Source organism: Bombus huntii, chromosome 14, assembly GCF_024542735.1.
Source record: "Bombus huntii isolate Logan2020A chromosome 14, iyBomHunt1.1, whole genome shotgun sequence".
Classification (NCBI taxonomy): domain Eukaryota; kingdom Metazoa; phylum Arthropoda; class Insecta; order Hymenoptera; family Apidae; genus Bombus; species Bombus huntii.
Genome location: NC_066251.1, coordinates 785,852 through 799,698, shown reverse-complemented (window position 1 = coordinate 799,698; position 13,847 = coordinate 785,852). Strand labels below are relative to the sequence as shown.

The following is a 13,847-nucleotide window of genomic DNA, read 5'->3' as shown; positions in this document are numbered from 1 at the left end:
GGGGAATACACGCATGCGGCACACATTCTCGTATGCACGATCCTGATTTCTCAATCTTCCCGGAGACCCGTTGCTCCCGGGCACCCGAGCTCCCGTTCCGACTCGCTCGTACTTTTATTTTACTTCGTCCATCCCCGTTGGAAGAAGAAATATTTTATCCCCTCGATGGAGGACGCGTCTCGATAAACACAAAGACACGTTGTCATACGTTTAAGCGGAGCGTACTTTGCATTTTCTCTTTCGAAAGCCGAATCGAAAACCGAACAAGGAATACGCGCCGTTAGACATACGCCATCGAGACGCACAGATACCAGCGGATACGTTTATTGAAAAACTCTAACAAACTTTGCTTCGTTCGGTATTTTACGATACGATAAAACGCGCAAGTTCGTGATCCATGTCAAATCCTAAGAGAAATAAAATTAGCCGAACGTCTTCGATTTACGTCGAACATCGTAAGTGTCCTAATCCCCGTGGTCGGCAGGACGTCTATACAACGACGGTTCGATCATCTACCTGTTACGTTTGATGGAATAATTTACAAGGCGTAAATTATAGACGAACATTCCTATTTTTATTGCGACCGTCACAAATCCTGGCGTCGATATCGTTCCTTGACGTTTACGTCGTGCCATGAATTTCTTAAAGAAAAAAGGAAAAGAAAAAAGAAGGTATAAATCACGGTCTAACGAACGCACGCTAGTTAATTTCGTTACAAAATCTTGGCTACCGGTAATTACGAACAAATAGGTTAATCGCGCATCCCGTTAGACGGCGAGCTTGCTGCATGCGTAAATAGTTTGGAACTGTACAACAAAGTAGGGAAACTTTCGTCTTGCTCGACCACCTTCGAAATGATTAACCTTTCGGAATCGCGAAGAAGAGGATGACATCGCAATCATCGGAGGCACATCGGATTTTATCGGCCAACTGGAGTGCCGTGGCGGGAGCGAAGGGCGGAGAGAGAAGTTTGAACAGCCGAGGAACCTGCCGTAATAGACCTTCTTAAATCGTCTTCCTTTGAACATTGACTTAACCCACTTCTATGCAGCGCTTCGAGAATGGAAAAAAGAAAAACGGAGACAAAGACCGAACGGAATATGGGATTGATCCCGATGAATGCGATTGAGCTCCACGAGATTCTTTCGCTCCTTATCTCACGTGACGTTGATAATGAATATAGATAAAAAGCTGACTGTCCTGTAATAGCGTTTCTCGGTATTATTAACACGCTATCTGCCGGCAGAGTACAACATTGAATCACCGCTTCTAAGAACAGCGAAATGAGCGATCGCCGATAACGATCGTTAAAACGACGCGTGAATTAGTTTACGCGCACGGACTCTTGCGCCTTTGTATCGAGCTAACCGAATGCAAGACAAAGAAACGTAGGTACACGGAAGGAGAGAGAGAGAGAGAGAGAGAGAGAGAGAGAGAGAACTTTCGAGCGCGTAAAATTCCTGCACAATAGGATCAGCCTCGTCCGTACAAATTAGCTTGTGGAAGCAGCACACGAAGGTTTCGACTCCGCCCGTATTTTCAGCCGGCTTTAGATCTATCGGTCAACCACGGGTGTGAATTGGAGAAAATCGCTCGGAGACCCCAGGTGTCCCGCAGCAACGTTCGCTCGTACAATGTCCGAAAGAAAGCTGCTTGGAAAATGCCTAAACACACACAAGCGCGCCTATGTACGCTGTAGGTAGTTTGGCCGGAGAACGATCGTAGCAGGCATTTCCGCAAAATACGAACGCAACGGTTCGCAAAACAGGGAAGATTCGTCGAGCTTGTTTGTACAATATCGTTCGTTTCTCACGCGACAGTGCGTATGAAACGGCCATCGTAATTCGTTAAATACCGTAAAATTTCTGTCGAGTCGGCCGGCTGAATCCTCGACTGTACAAGTTGGCGCTACTTTAACGAGCATCGACGATATACATATATATACACACACACACATACATATATATATATCGGCGATTCATTCCGCGTCGTCGTTACAGTCGTCAGCTGCGCGCTAAACCATGGCCGCAAATTGCTCGGCCGGTTCTTCGTGTATATTCGGTTTTCACGGTACGAATGATCGCGTGCGCCGAAGAAATTAATTTGGCTACTGTTTCGCGGGAACAATAGTTAGGAGGGCGACTCGTAAATCGAGCCACGGAATCGAACTGGTATCGGCTGCTCGTTAATCTCGTTTCCTTGGATCGACGCTCGAAAGAGGAAGAGGAGGGAATAAAAAGGAAAAAATGAAGAAAAAGGAACGCAAGCGGGAGTTGGGCGACGTGTCACGAACGTACATACGCGTTTCGTAGTTTCGTGGCAGCTGTTCACACGTCAAATATTTATTCGAAGATTGGGGAAGATCCGGCGAGCTTACGAGACAGAATAAAAGAAAGAGGGAGCGAGCTACCTTTCGATTTTTCCGAAACTGTTCTTGGCGAATCCGGCGAGAAGCACGGGAGGAGAGGAACGGGCAGCGATCAAAGATCCCGTGAGCAAACACGACGAACGAGCCGAGCTCGGCTCTTCCAGCGATACCGCCGCGCCGGTTTCGATTAACGTGCCGTTCGATCCGTGAATTTTCAAATTTCCCTTATTCACGGTCTGACGAGTTACCGCGAAAAAAGACGGAAATTGGAAAGCCAACGGATCGGTCGTTGTTAGCCAAGTGCAAATAAAGTAGTCGGTGAAGGACGGATGCGCGGATACGCTCGTTTATCTTGCCGGCGAACCGATCGAAATCGAGTAAACGACTAAGGTGAACGACGTCCCTTGGTTGCTCGGCGGCGATCCGATTAAAATATTTCGCAAAAATTAAGTCGGCCGTCGGTCGACAGGAGCGAAAAAACGAAAGAAAGGTATCGCATCGGAATCGGAGGAAAAGGTAAGGGAATTAATCGCAGGTGCCTCGGACGACGCGATAGAGATTAACCTCGACCCGAATCTTTCGATCCTCTCCGCGAGATAACCGTTCGCGAGCTCGGAAAAAGAGAAGAAGCAGAGAGGAGCACCAGTTCTAACGGTAACGGTTCATTCCGTCTGCCTTCGCAACCGCCGTTCTCTCCCGCGAAAGCCTACGTGAAAACGCGTTTCCTTATCGCGCACCTTCGCGGACGCGCAGTCGTTCGACTCGTCCAAACGATACAACGTATCTCGAGGATATCCACCGCAGGAGACAGCATTTACGTCCACTTTGACGAATCTTCGCGGTCCGCGGACGCCTTCGTGCGAGGTTAGAAAGGCCGTCAAGGTGGAGCACGCGGGTGAACGTATCGGACGAGTGCCGGGGCAAAAGCACGGAAAAATAATTAGGCTGATTCGGTTGTCGAAGCGAGCTGGAATGGAACCGGAGGAAAAAGTAATGCTCATGGATGAGGAAATCATTAATTCGAGCGTGTCGAAGCCAAGTCGAGAACTCGCTCGATACAGACCGCGTAAAAGGGTCTTTCTCTTTCTCCCTCTCTCTTTCGTCGTTCCTTTGATCGTGCACAAAAAAATGTCCCTTTGTCTCGAGCCACAATGCGAGCGAGCCTTTCTTTTCCACCGGACCAACCTAACCTGTACTTTACGGCTTTTTCGAATGAAATTGGCCGACCAGCTACGTTTTGTCGTCGACGAATCTTCCACGTATCTCGAGCTAGAGTGTCTCTCCCAGGTGACGAACAAAACGATGTCCTCCGCTTTTATCCAGCTCTAATGGTCCCCTGCTGCACTGCAGCTTCGTGACCTTAAAACGCCGTTCTGCACCGCCAACGTGTTAATTATTAATTATTACAAGTAACGACCATAGAGCCCCGGCCGAGCCAATTCTTCAACGCGAATTTGTCTTCGCCGCGGTACCGCGATTTGCAAAGAAACAAACTTACCACACGGCCTGTGTATTTGTAGACACGCGTGCCAGCAAGTATGCATGCGTTGCGTGCGAGTACTTGCAGCCGTGTTCCGACACACATGCATCGACGCATACCAGTTCGGGTACATTCTTGCCGAGTACAAGAAGAAGAAGCAGAAGAAGAAGAAGAAGAAGAAGAAGAAGAAGAAGAAGAAGAAGAAGAAGAAGAAGAAGAAGAAGAAGATGAAGAAGAAGAAGTAGCAGTAAAAGACGGCGACGATGAAGCAGAATGAGAAGGAGAAGAAGAAGAAGAATCAGACAGGGCGGAACACAATGGCCCAAAAACCGGAAAGAGGTACGCCCACTTCCCAAAAAAATGGTCCCTCGAATGAAAACGAAAAAACGCAGCCATATGTACATCGCTAACTGCACAGTGTGTGCAAGAAAGGTAGGAGGAAAGGGGCACGCCATTGGCCAGATTCCCATGAAACTCGAGCAGCGAATATAAGGCGAATCTCCATTCACGCTCGCCTGTCAACGAGAAAATAAACTTAAATTCATCGAGCGACTCGCCTCTATACCGGAGCATAATCGAGCTCCACCGAAATCCTGGTAATTACTGCTATTGTTCTGGCAATTCGCCGACGTGTGCGCTAAGCCAGCCACCCGAAACAATGAACATCGCGAACATTATACTTTAAATTCCGAATTAGCAGCTGGATCTCGGATCGGGTGCAACTAGTTGCGAAAGAAAAAAAAGAAAAAGAAAAGAAGGAAAAAGAAACTAGTGCAACGCATCGCGCGTAAATTCCTTCGAGCTGCGTGTTTTCCGGACGTAATCTGGGCAAATCGATTTGCAATTAACGCAAAGAGATTCGATTATAAACTGGCCGACGGTGTAATAAAGGGAAATGGTAACAGCGAGTGGTAAGAAACCGATCCTTCCACTCGGCTGTTCACTTTTTCATGGCACGCAAGACCGTCTTTTAAAGACCAGTCATGTTTCCCTTCTCCCAAGCCGCGTTCCAATAATAATGCCGCCTGCCATCGAAGATTCAAACGAAACGATTTAACCGGATTTATCGCAAGACCGTCCCTTTCGAAGGAAAAACGAACGTCGGTAATCCGGCATCTGAGCGACGTTCTCGATCGGTTCGGCCATCGCCTATTAAAAGGGAACACGTGGCCTATCGTTAAGCTAGATTGCACGACCACGTGACTGGACACAATGAATCGTCGTAGTTTACCGTGGCGCGGAAAAATTCATGAGCCGAGAAAATTCTCTCTTTCCCCTACTACTGAGGGTGCCTTCTGCGAGGTTAAACGTTAAACGTTAAGCCGGACGTGGTGACGAACGCCATCAGCCAACGATGAAAATCGCCGATTAAAATCTACTTATCGATAAAAATGGGGAAAGAAACGAATCACCGTGATAACGATAACATCGTGATAAATTCCTCGAAGCTTCGTGCAAGAATCTACGCGGTAATTTATGCAAAGCTGTGAACGCGATAAGTTTTTCCCTTTGGCAGAAACGTCGTGTAACTGGGGCAAAAGTAGCGTCATCTACTTATCGATCAAAACGACTTTGAACGTTTCAGCAATAACGATTAGCGATAAATTCTTTCGATAAGCCCGTCATAAATTTGCAACGATTCTAGCTCGGTTGTCTCGGTGTCTCTAAGTTTAAACGGTCGATAAGTTTTATTCTTGCTAAAATGTCTGATAGATAAGTAGGTCGGAAGACCGTTCACCCTCCAGCGTCGCGATATTCGAGAAACGTTTCGCAACTACGTACGTACTAAAGCGTTGCTAATTATCATTATCGTTATGACACAGGTGTTGCCGGTTATGGTTGATCGCGATTCAACGCGACTCTCGCGCAGTCAATTTCTTTCGGGTAATTTCAATGATTTTCTTACGCAGCCCGCCCAAAAGAACGGCTGCTGAAGCGCGTATAAGAATTTACGCAGCGTCCCCGCCGGACACAGAAATAAAAATCCTATGTAAATGAAATTGCGCAAGACCGTGTCCTGCCGGTACTTTAGTTTTTATTGCGAAATTAATAACGCCGAGCGAGCCCGCGGTGTATTTATCTGGATATTGCGCGACTGAAATTTGATACGCGAGGCGAGGTACCATCTTCCAAGGAAGTACTTTTCTTATGCCATTCGTAAGAATTCCGAACGGTATTATACCGATTTCGAGATAGTATCGTGACTAATATGTTGGCCGCGGCAGACGAAAGTCCACGTCTCGTGGCTGGAGCTTAATCAAGCGGTTTATTAATTCAACGCACGCTATTATTAATTCCACCGTCTGCGCGAGGAATCAATTCGAACGGTCGAAAGTATGGAAATCAGCGGACTCGTTAACGATTCCGGTAGCGAAGTTACACGTGTGGCGAGTAACTTGTAATTTGTTACGAAAAATATCGCTGTGTCAAGTTTAACGAAAGGAGCTCCGCTTGCGAAATCGATTCTGCCCGAAGCTTTAAATATAGATACGATATCGTACTCGCGATACATTATCGGCCATCCACTGCTACGAAACAGATGGAAAATGTGACCTTGCGAATAACGCGATATATAGTAGTAGCCGTGGACGATGAGCGCGCACGGCCGATGCGGCAAACTATACACCCAGGTAACTCTAGATCCTAGATGAGCGGCGAGATTAGTGCAGGAGCAGGAAGACCTGTCACCCTTGTTGCAAACGTAAACCGAGATTCGAATCGGCCTGTCGCCAGTCGGCACCCACTTACCGACCCAAAATTTCACATCCTGGCTACGCGTTTTGGCTTACGGATTGCGACCACGCTACTCATACGTGTAGCTACGTATAGATCATCGTATATCATATACCATTCGTTCGTCGTTTTGATTTCAGAATTTCCGTGGGCAGCAAATAGGTTTAACGACGCGGTTGTTTCTACCAAAGAATCGAACGTAACGGAGGAAAGAGTGGAGTTGGATCGCTATCGGAAACGTAACTCGATACTGGGACAAAAAACCGAGCGCGTATGAGCAAAGGTACATAGGCGCAAGTGGTTTTCAAAGGACGAGCCAGGTAGTTGCACTACTTTCACTATTTCCAGAGGTCTGTGGCGCGGCAGGCCGCTGGATCGAGCGACGACGCGTTTCCACAGAGCCGACGAGAATCGCTTTGTGATACTTTCACAATGCAATTACGCACTGGTGTGCGCAGTGGAACGCTACGGTGTCTAGATCGCGGTGTCGCGCGGCATATCCAACGACGGGGCTCGACGAGCGTACAGGCTCGCTCGTCCCGATAACCGCCGCTACGCACGCCTCTAATAATAATACCAGTAATCATAATTAATCGCTCCAATCCTCGATACCGGCGCGAGATTGCTTCTCTCGACATCGCTCAACCTTACGTGTGTCGTACACGTACGAGCTACGCGAGCGAAACCGAGAGAAGATTCTTTACGTACCGGCCCCCTCTCTCGTTCGCCACATTCGCCGGTTCTTGGCACACGATCGTTTTCGTCTAACGGTTCGACGATTATCGGGCAAGATCTGACGAGCGGATGGTGCCACAAGCGTGAAGACAAACATCGAGAATCCGTTCTCACGTGGTGGAAGCGCGAGGGAAAAGAAGGACGCCGCGCGCCGGTACCGAGGGCAAGAAACGTTATACCACGAATTAGCGGCTTTCAGACGGAACTCGAAATTGAGGCTAATTGCCACGAATGTCTCCGGCACGCGGTTATATACCAGAAAATGAAATTAAGCTGAAAACAAGCAACGGTTATCGATCATGGTGTTTTGAGTTACACACGCCTTAACAATCATCCACTGTACTCGCGCAACTGCAACGCAAGATTATGCAAATGAACTGCGCTTCGACGTACAACTGTCCCGACTAAGCGCATCGATGAACGCTAATTGTTTGCCTGCAACTGTTAGATAGACTGTTCGTACGCTCGCCTAGATTAGACGCAACGCCAGTGTACACTGGGGATCTGAGGAAAACCAGCATTTCTACAATTTCAACGAGTCTCACGCCGTGATGGACTCGGTAAACCTACGGGTCCTCTTGTTTTTGCAAACCAAGAGCGTTACTTGTGCCAACAGGTAGACAACACAGTAGGGGTTGCTGAAATTTCCATGAAACTACCAATCGTAAAATCGTTACCATTCAACCTAGCCACGCTAGTGTCAACTTTCTAAACCGAACCCTATTTTACGACTGAAACCTGGCCAAAATTCTGTTACGACGTAACCGCTACTCATGCGCGTATAGGGCAAACCACTTTACTACAATTTTTCAATTCTTACAGTGGCACGACGTGTAAAATAGAACGCGACAAAACCTGATTAGACGTATACAGAATCGAACCAGCTACCCTCGTAAAAGTTCCGTTTGCGATAGCTCGATCGAGAGATCTTTCGGTAACGTGAATTTATCTTTTTAGTAATCTAAAACATCTAAACTTACGCGACAAGATGGAATCGATACGGTAAAAGATATACTACGAAGATCTATATCTTGACTTCTCGTCTATGTTAACGCGGTAATTTACGATTCTTGGATCTCTAGTGTGACCCATCGGTGGTTCTTTGTCCGTGACATTACGCAAAAGTCGGCACGATATCCCGTTGTTTAGTGGACGCAAAGCACCTTCTTCCCGTCTACCTTCTAGGAGGGCGCATGATCCGTCATGACCAATGTTTGCCCGCGCAAAATATTTGCACGAGGAGGCGAGCTCAAACATACCGGCTCACCGATGGCCTGTCATTTTCCGAGTAGTACATGTATGTTGGCCGCGCGTACGGGCGAACCGCGTTTGGCACGTTTAGGCGCGTGCGAAAGCGCGTGTGTACTCAGTCGACTGTGCACACACGCGTTACCTATGTACACATTAGCTAGCTTCGTATGTGCGTGCGTGTCACTCAGACTTTCAAATAGGCCCCGCGACCCCCAAAACCCTTTCAACATTTATTTGCATAATTATGGAATCGTTGATACACGCTGTGCACTTTCTGCCGAAAAAAACCTCCAAAAATCGAGATTTCAAGGGAAAAAAAATTTCTCTCCTCGTAACCGGACTTGAATCGCTATTGTAGATCGGTCTCGCTGTCTGTTATTTCTTGCGTCGGGGAAGGTAACGCGAATCAAATGGCAAACCTGTTCGAATGGAATCTACGCTGCTGACACAGCATTCTGAGGTTCAACGAATCAATGCCTTTCACTGCGATCGTTAATATCTGGTGTCGTAAGTGGCGGATAACAAACGGAAAACGAACATTTCTCTCGGCGCTGAGTAGCGTCGAACCGGGATTTATCGCGACACGAATTGCAGCTCGCCACTAGATTGTAAACTTATCTTCTATTCCGGGGATAAGCTGCTTTCGATTTCGAAATGTATAACGCTATTACGCGTTTATGTATCGACGTGTTTACAACGGTCGGCGAGGATTTTGTAAATTAATGCGAAGCCTTGTTTTTACTTACCGTAACACGAACGAGGAGTGTCGCTCGACGCTTGTTGTTTTCGAAATTCCAGTCCAAGGACGCCGCGGGTGTACGAGATTGTTTCTTCCTTCGTTGTAAATTGTCGTCTTCCTCGAATCGCGATCCCGTGGCTGGCGGTGACGTTAGCGCTTCGATTCGTAGAGAAAAAGGCGTTAAAACGATCGAAACGGGGCAAGAGGGTGGGGCGAAGAGGGGAAGCAATGCCGCGAAACGTTCGGCTGCTCAAAAACGTCGTGACTGGCGTCGACGCGATTCCGTCGTTAAATCGTTTGTCATGGTCGATAGAGGTATACGGACGAAAGCAAGCGCCATTTTATCCCGTGCACTCGCGGCAACGCGAAAGGTGGATGGACGGTGCACCGCGACGACGGCTACGATGGTAGAGGTATATACTCTCCCCTGACAATTCACCGAACCGCGTTCTACCTAAAATCGATCCGATTACCGGACTTTTTCTCGCCGTTAAACCGTGCCTGGTACTGTTATACACGACGCGAACGATATATATTCGCACATTCCTTTGGTTCACCACTTTTCTCCTTTCTTTTTTTTTTTTTTTTCTTTCCTTACACAAGTCACAACGAAACTTTATCGCCGGTCGAAGCACTTACGACCTCGTGTGTCGTTCTCGCGAGACACGCGTTCCGCTCTCTTTCTCAACTTGCGACACAGTTTTTTCGTTTACACGTAAATCACTGAATTACGTGTTCCACGCTGATTCGGTAGCGTATAACAGTTTAGCTTTTTTTTCTCCCTTGAGTAGAGAACACGAGACCCGTCGCGGAATAGTATACGTCCGTCGTGTGCTGCGAGAGAACACGAACTAACGCGGCGAGCCGAAACGAGACGAGGTCGCTCGGCTGGTTTCACCGAACCGCTATTCGGCCGGTATACACCAGCGCCGCCACCGAGGCTGCACCCTTACCGTCCATTTTCCTCCATCGCTTCTTTCCCACTCCTACCTGAAATTTTCGTCACAGTTGCCCGCTAGATTCTGCGATCATCGACGTTCAGCGCGTTTCCTCGAACCGATTTCTGATTTTATTCCCGGTCTTCCTAGCTCGTTGAGAGAAAGATGCAAACGGACCCACGACTGAGTGGGGTCATTGATTTTTTGAGCCCGTCAAGTGTAAGCCAGGCGCATGCGCAATCGTGCCGGCGGTATGACAGCGGGCGTTCTCATACACATCCGCAAAGTTCCGCACTTGAATTCCTGGTGACTTTAGTTGACGACGACCGCCACGAAATATCGTTTAAAATTTACTTCGCACACCTTTGTCCCTTTGTTTCTTCCTTTCTTCGAGAACTTGAAAATCGGGCTTCTCTCACATCGTACACAGAAGCCATACATCTTCTATCCTTGCCAACCTATACGATTTCAAAATCGTAAAAAATGATATAATTATCTTTATTCGTATAGACACTATATTCATGCGTACGAGCTTTCGGTAAAATAAATCATCTATTCTTATAAACGAAACACGATGCTTGATTATTTACGAATTTTTACCTGATTATGTGCAAATTCTTAGATCAATTACGTCGAACGACGAATCCGCCAATCTTCCGAAAATCAACTACGAACGTATCTTTTTTTCGTCACGTGACCCAACGCGATGCAAACTGGGTAATTTCTTGCAGTTTGAAACCACGTGATCGAGTAAAAATGAATTATGGGTAATTTATTGCAACTTTCATCGTCGCGATCGCGTTCGTCACCGATCGGTGCGTCGCTGACAATTTTCTTCGTTACCGAATTGAAATTAGTGAAACGACAGACTCTTGTACATACATGTTATACATACCGTTAGTGTGCGATATATTTTCATATAGAATTCCCCAAATCTATATCGAATTACTTTTATTGAAACATCGAAAACCGCGAAAGACTCGAACGGAGTGGTTCGTGATTTCGTTTTGAAATCTACTTACGAAGTATGTGAAACCGTTTTTTGAAAGATCGTTCCTTCGTGCAAAGCGTTTAATCGCGAGATATAGAGCGTGTAATAGTGTTTTCACGGTCGCTGATAATCGACGCGTTATTCAATACGACGAAATATTACGCGGGAGCGCAGCGTCGTACCCGAGAAGAGAAACCATTGCCAGGGCAATCGTTATCTCATCGATTTTCCCAGAATTGGATGACGACTGCGAGGGTTTGTTGAACGTGAATCTGGACGTACGATTTTTAGTGGTAAGTGCGATCATTTTTTTCTCCTCCTCGCCATTTCCTGCGCCTATGCACACTAGCATATTCCTGATACATATGTATGTACGTAGCTGTTTCTATCGTACCAAGTGACTGGCAAAAGTATTTTTTTATGATTATATGCCGTACAAAACACTTTGAAACTTCTTTAGCATCGTAACGAGTTCCGAGTATCGCGACGATATTGGTACAGTTTGACACAAAGATAAGTGGTTAATTATCAATCGTGCGAGAAAGCCTCGATGTTTAATGGAATCGTTCGAAGCACTGCTCGTGTGGTGTATATTAATTTTCTACCAGATACGAAGATTATCTTTTTACGCGTTTTACCACTATTAAACGCGTTTAATGTTTATTATGTGGCCGATTGATCGCGTTAGCAGAATTGTTTTTTTTTTCTCTTTTTTATTCAATTCTTGAACCAATCGTATACTTTTCAAAATTCTGAGAATATTTGAAGAATATTCGTAATATGAATCGCGCGGCCATGAACGATAGGAATTATTGGTGACTGATAGAAGGATAAGAGGGTTAAAAGCGTAGGGCAAAATCGAGTGGAAAATGATTGGGATTGTTCGCAAACGAACTTTCGTTGGCGGATTGCAAAGGCAAAACTGTCTATCGGCTCGTTGGAAGCTCAGTGACGAGGAGGTAATCGGTCGACCGATCAAGATTCCCTGTTCGCCTTTCTCTGTCGCGGCGGCAGAGAGCAGAGAGCATAGACGGGCGGCTATTTCCGCATGACATCACACCGCCCGCATTTAGGAGCACGATTTTCTATTTTCTTGTCGGTCTACATTGGTGGCCCGTGAAGACTTGCAAGGTCAGCCCCACCGAGATGCGCCCGGGAACACACTTTTTATTCCCTTTCCTTTCTTTTCGTCCCGTCTCGCGTTCCTCTGTCTTCGTCCCGTCACCGAGGTAACTCTTTCCACAGGCTGATTCGCAAAAACGTCTTATTAAAGCGGGTGTGCCGTCCTGCGAAATTTCCGCGATTAGGCGGCTCGCGTTGCGAAGCACACGCGTCGTTTTTCTCCTACTCGTCTGTAATACAGGCCGGCAATCTGGCCTTGTTCCACTGGCAGTGGGCAACGATCTCGCCTAATCGAGAAATAATTGTACGAATTTGTTCGAGGGCTGGCGAACGGGACAGAAAAGAAATCCTTGCATTCTCGGTTCGCCTGCTGCCTCTCCGAGCTGTTTTTTACCAATTCATTACTCTCAGATGGAACAATGGATTCAGCGAGACAAAGGAGCGGCTGCTCTTGCTTGGCACCGGTACCGTTTCTCGTGTTAACAAAGTTAGCCGTTCGTTTGCGGAATTAGAAATGAAGGTTCGCGTGTAAAGAAAATCCGTGACCGCTGCCTCCAGCCACGGACTTGTCGGAATCGTCCGTTGGAATCGCGTTTCGGTTCAACTATAAGGATTAACAGAGAGAATCATTTTCAACTCATCGTAGGTTTTAGGACCGTGTGATCCACGTTGCGTCAAGTATTAGAAATTCTAATCGACGCGCGTGCAATATCGACTCTTCGTCGAAACGTCCGTGTCTTTTTTTAAGGTGAATGCCTCCGGGCCATAAATTTACTCGTCGTTCGTCGGTTCAAAGCATTTACATCTGTGTTCGTCGATGTTCATTATCCGAGACGATCTTTCGCTCGATATCTCCTGTTAATAACGTGGGTCCACGCGATTACGGAAGAGGATTTCTGCGTGAATAGTTGCATAATCAGCGGTCATGAGCCTTATTCCATATAGGCCTTGTGTACGAGCCTCGGCGTGTTAGATATATTTTCGTCATAGGGGAATTTATCGCGTAGGGTGAATCATATTCGAATCGAAGACAACCCGTTCGATATAGTCGTGAAATTCTTTCTTTTTTTTATCTTTGGCCGAGCTTGTACGAGGTTGGATCGTTTGCTCTCGTTTATTGGACGATCCCGACGCGTCAGTGCCGGCAATTTCAGAGGAAGACCGACTCACACCGCTTTCAGGTTCTCAGAAATTCTCTCCAGTCATCGGCAGGAATTTATCGAATTTCTACGCGAACGCTCGGTGATTAATAAGTTTTTACGCGCATTACACCTGATCGCGTGACAAATCGATTTCCGTCCCTCGTTCTTATTGTGTACCAGTATTACCTTTATGATTGTCTTGCGAATTCACTTCCGTTCTTCGTCTCCGCTGGAAATTCTCCGCGTCTCCACTACCACTCGTACGCTACCAGGCTGCATAAAATCAACATCTCGGTTCTCCCATCGTAAACACGAGAGTCGAAAGAAATAGCAGCGGGTGTAGTAGGT

General features: G+C 46.9%; 1 protein-coding gene across 13 annotated transcripts in view; it reads right to left on the bottom strand.

Moving 5' to 3' along the window:
• The window catches only part of LOC126873546 (ephrin type-B receptor 1-B), a 91,654-nt gene extending 80,986 nt beyond the window's left edge, over positions 1-10,668 (bottom strand). For 2 of the 13 annotated variants that reach the window (XM_050634539.1, XM_050634545.1), the window contains exon 1: positions 9,314-10,656. The gene's annotated coding sequence lies outside the window, so the exon portion shown is untranslated. Of the gene's footprint in view, positions 1-9,313 lie in introns of all 13 variants that reach the window. The other 11 variants (XM_050634538.1, XM_050634544.1, XR_007692449.1 and 8 more) reach the window with 10 other exon arrangements.
• Positions 10,669-13,847: the final 3,179 nt, after the last annotated feature.